The sequence below is a fragment of the Chenopodium quinoa genome, unplaced genomic scaffold (genome assembly GCF_001683475.1).
Source record: "Chenopodium quinoa cultivar QQ74 unplaced genomic scaffold, ASM168347v1, whole genome shotgun sequence".
Lineage (NCBI taxonomy): Eukaryota > Viridiplantae > Streptophyta > Magnoliopsida > Caryophyllales > Amaranthaceae > Chenopodium > Chenopodium quinoa.
The window spans coordinates 3280846-3285457 of record NW_018742763.1 but is presented as its reverse complement, the minus strand read 5'-3'; the positions used below and the strand labels follow the sequence as shown (position 1 = coordinate 3285457).

Here is a 4612-nt window from a genome sequence, read left to right as displayed (position 1 = left end):
ATTCCCTCACCATCCAATGGTAAATAGTATGCTTGTAAGTCTTAGCACTACTACATTTTTTATCTAATGCAATGGTTAAAAAGGAGCTAATACAACGACCATTTGGTTACCGTTGTATTAGACCGTTGTATTAGACATGGCTAATACAACGGCTTATACTTCATTTCTTAATAAAGTAGGCTAATACAACGGTTTTAAAAAACCGTTGCATAAGTTAGGCTAATCCGACGGCTTTGTTGCCTAATGTAAGTATGTAACGGTCACTTAAGCTAATCCAAGGGCTTTTTTTTTTTTTTTTACCCGAGCCAAAATAAAAGTTATTTTATTTTAACTTCCCTCCTCTTAGCTTTTTCCCCAAATATGCACACGGTTTAATTTGTTCTTCATTCTCATACCTAAGCTAAGGAAGGTAGACAGAAAATAGTTCTTTAATTTCTCCCTAATTTTCCCAAATTCAAAGTGAAAGAAAGGGTCGCGAGGCTGAATGTTCACAAAATCTTCCCATATTCATAAAATCTCCATGTTTCACTAAAAGAGAGGAAGTAGACGAAGGTGGTTAAGGCGGTGACGGAGGCTGACTGTTGGAGCAGCGGAACTTCAGGTGGTGGAAGGTTGCTGGAGCGCTGTAACTGCGAATATTGATCTTGCATTTCGCTGATTGCTCGAAACTCTGTTTAAGGTATACCTAAATTTGTTTTAATTTATCTGGGTTTGTGTTAAAATTTGATTAGTCTGAAATCTGATGAGGAATTTAGGGGTGGGTCGGTTTTTCGGCTCAATTAAACTAGTTTTCGGGGTGGCTAGGGGATTTTCGGGTTGTTTTGTGGTGTTTTCGGGTTGGTATTGTGGTGTTTTTGAGGTGGTTTTGTGGTGTAATCAGAGTGGTTTTGTGGAGTTTTGGTGGTGGTTTTCTGGTGTTAAAATCATACTGAAGGTGTGATTTTTCGTATTATATTGTTAGGGTTCTTCTCCTTCTCCTTCTAGTTTAAGTCATCAACGAACCCCCATCGTTGCTGCTCTAAGCTTGCTGCTGTAGCTTTATCTGCTAGCTCAGCTACATTTTCTGGACTACTAGGACGTTCGGACATTTTGTTGGATTTCTTATTAATTTTGTGAATTGAATTATATGGAATTATTTAGATTTGAGCTTGAGAATTGAAAATTTTGAAGGAATTCAAGTATAAAATCCACTGGAAAATTGGAAACAGGATAATTTATGTAGAATATATATTGAATCTATTGTTTGCAAGCAGATTAATTGAGAATGGTGTATGCAACTATGCATGGTTGATTATTGTGTTTAACTAGTGTTGTGTTTACTTAGTTCTTCATGGTAATTAAATTTTATAAGCTTAGCATGTGAGATACTTGGATGTGTACTAATCCTCAAATTTGTGTATTTGAGTTTTATAGCTACATTTATTCGTATATAGATAGTGGGTTTGATCATTAATTTTTGTTTTTAATTGTTTCGTGACTTAAGTTGAAGTGCCCTAGGGACATAGTTGTTCATAATTTGTATAAATGCTCAAGGCATAGTGCACAGGCAAGACGCTTCCTTTTTTTTTTTTTTTTTTATTGTGGTTGTTCGTACCCGTGTTGATGTACTAGAATTCCAGTAAGGGATACTTGAGGTGAAATGAAGAGTTCCGTGATATTGATTGGGTGTACATTTGTACAATCATGTACAACTATGTGACAAGAAAAGCACTATAGCAAGATTACGCTTTGCTGATATGATGATATAGCATCTATATGATACAATTAGAGGCTTTTTTTATTTAAGTTAGCCTTCATTACTATTGGTTGTTAGGAGTTAATAAGTCTGTTAAATCTATTTTTTTATTTTTTATTTTCCTTTTTCCTGTTTTTGTTTGTTTTCTCAGGTGTGGGCATTGGCCTTGGGATCCCTGGAAATGAGAAGGTGACATGTGTACTTTCTCTGAAATGTCAATTGCAGGCTTTAGGTTTCGCTGAGTGTTCAAAAGGGGTTTGACATCTGCATTGTTTTAGTTGTTGATGTTACTTTTGACCTTTCCTAAACAGGGTTACCATCATTTGCATACCAGACTATTGTGTCGGGAATCTTTGCATACCAAATGGCAAGAAGGAAGAGACTGCTGTTGTTGGGTAATTGATGAAAGCCGAATGCAAAACCACCCGAAGGTGAAAGCCATGGAGAGTCATTGATGGTGGCTGAGAGAGATTCGTCAATGGTTATAGTACTTCTCTGTGCAGCCATGGGTACTATTGGTAAGAAGATCAGTGATGTAAAGAAGGAAAAGTTGCAGGAAAAAGGCTTAGCCATTGCTTGAAAGTAGTATTATCTATTGCTTGAATATATAAAAATACCGTATGTTTTGTGAAGTATGAAAAATTGGTTGTATTCAGGAGCAAGGCTGTTTTTTTTTTTCTGCCTTATGAGTCAATTGATTCTACCCTATGTTATCAAGGGAAGTAAATGATTCATGACCCATGCATTTGCGTAGGTTAATGATTGCTAGTTTTACAATTGAAAGGGAACAAAGTCAAAGTAAATGATTTTTTTGTCTGGTAGAACTTTAACACGTCAATTATTGTGCTTAGTGTGGATGCTTGCTAGCTTAGTTTTAATCATTTTAGGGTACTTCACTTGATCATTTGCTAATAATAAGAGCTACTATTTCATTTTGGATTTTATTCACATTGATGAGATGATCTATACGACCTAATGTGATAACTACCTTAAGATGCAGGTATTAGACATCTTCTTCTATATCTATTTACATGTATTATTAGTGCTAGTATATGAAGTATAACTGGTTTTAAATATAAAAATAAAAACTTGGTTAAAATCAAAGTTTTAGTTTAAAAGCAATAGTTTATTAGAAATAACAGAATTTTGCTGGATGTAAATGGCACTCAAAGATGTAGGGAGTGCAATTCCTTACCTACCCTGTAGAAGAAAGTTCGTGATATAAATAGTCCAGTTAGTGTCAACTTTCTTAGATTTAGCTTCACACATTTGATCAATGTATTATACAAGTAGAATATTACAATAATGGTTTGTTGTGGAATGCTTTTAGTTGACCACATTCAGATTAATCATATCAGATGATATAAAGGATCGGAAACAGTTAGGGAACATTATCTTTTTTATAATTGTTCTATTCCCTCTGTTCGTATTTGAATGAACAATTTTGAATTGTTCAGAGTTAAAGCCTGTGTCTGTTGATTGTTAATAGCTAAAACGATCGTTGATGCCGAAATGCAGATAAGGATTGTTTCTCTGTTAAAAGCACACTCTTTCATCTCTTGGCTGGCTGTTCAAGGAAGGCTTAGAACAAGAGATAGGCTTGTTTCTCTGGAATGCTGTGACGATGCAAGTTGTCTGCTTTGTGGTGAGGCAAATGAGACTCATGAGCATTTATTCTTTGATTGTTCCTATAGTAGAATCTTTATTAAGGCTTTTGGTTCATGGCTAGGCATCAATGAGAGGTATTTTAGACTTGACAGATCTTAGAAGCATTAGCAGAGACATAGTTAAGTGTTGATCCAGAAAAGTATTACCTTAGCTGCCTTGACTACTTGTGTAGTTGTTTCTGTTCTGTTGGTGTTAGCTGTGAGGCTGTGTCTACTCAGCTGGTTGTCCCGTTCAGCTATTAGATACTGGTTCTTTTATCTTGATTACTGCAGGGTTGGTTTTCTTGTCTGTGTTGCTGTGAGCTGCTGTTTCTGCTACAGTCCTGTCTGTGTTGGTTTTAGCACCCCCTAAATAAGAACCGATTCAAAACCGGTGCTAAATGGGGGGTTTGAACCGGTGCAAATTACGTCTTTTTGCCTAGTGTTTTCTCTTTTTCCCTTGTCAGCATTTCGGTTTGTTGATGCCAATGGGTTAATTGGTTAATGTTAATTGCATTTAGGCTATTAAATTTCCTCTTAATTAGAGTTTCAATTTGTTACCAATGACCTATATAAACAAAATTGATTGAATCACCAAACAAATGGCCGTAATACTTTATCAAGGTGTGGGTGAAATTTGGTGTTGCATGTCTGTTATCTGTATCCAGCTATGCTTCTTAATGACAACATGATATTTACAGTGCCTTATTTGTATCGTTATATTCAAGTATTAATTTCTTTTATTTTTACATATAGGTGCATGGCGAGCTAGATGGAGATGAATGAAGTACAATGATTATATATTGTCATCCAATAAATGGAGCGTACACGTCGGTGACTAATTTTTTTTAGTTCGAGCTTGTGAAGATTAGGATTTGTATTTTGGACGATTTTTAATTAGTAAACTTTTATTATTTATTATTAGTTAGTATTGGTAGTGTAACATATATATGGAAACAATATTTTGTAATGTAACGTACATATTATATACACTTCGTTTATTTTTATATATATGTTGATATATTTTATATTTATTGATACCTTTTAAATTTAAAATAACTAACAAAATATATATGTATTCCCTAAAAAAAATTATAATACGTAGTATATTTAATGTACGACCGTTGAATTAGGTGAAAATATATCGTTGTATTAGGTGACATATACCGTTGTATTATGTGACATATACCGTTGTATTAGGTATCAAGCTAATACAACGGCATGTACCTAA

General features: G+C 34.5%; 1 long non-coding RNA gene across 1 annotated transcript; it reads left to right on the top strand.

The window, feature by feature from the left end:
- The first annotated feature begins 295 nt into the window (after positions 1-295).
- On the top strand, positions 296-4382 carry LOC110724413. The gene is made up of 4 exons (XR_002511980.1): positions 296-679; positions 1887-2253; positions 3254-3380; positions 4138-4382. It is a non-coding gene; the product is annotated as an uncharacterized LOC110724413 (long non-coding RNA).
- The last annotated feature ends 230 nt before the right edge of the window (positions 4383-4612 follow it).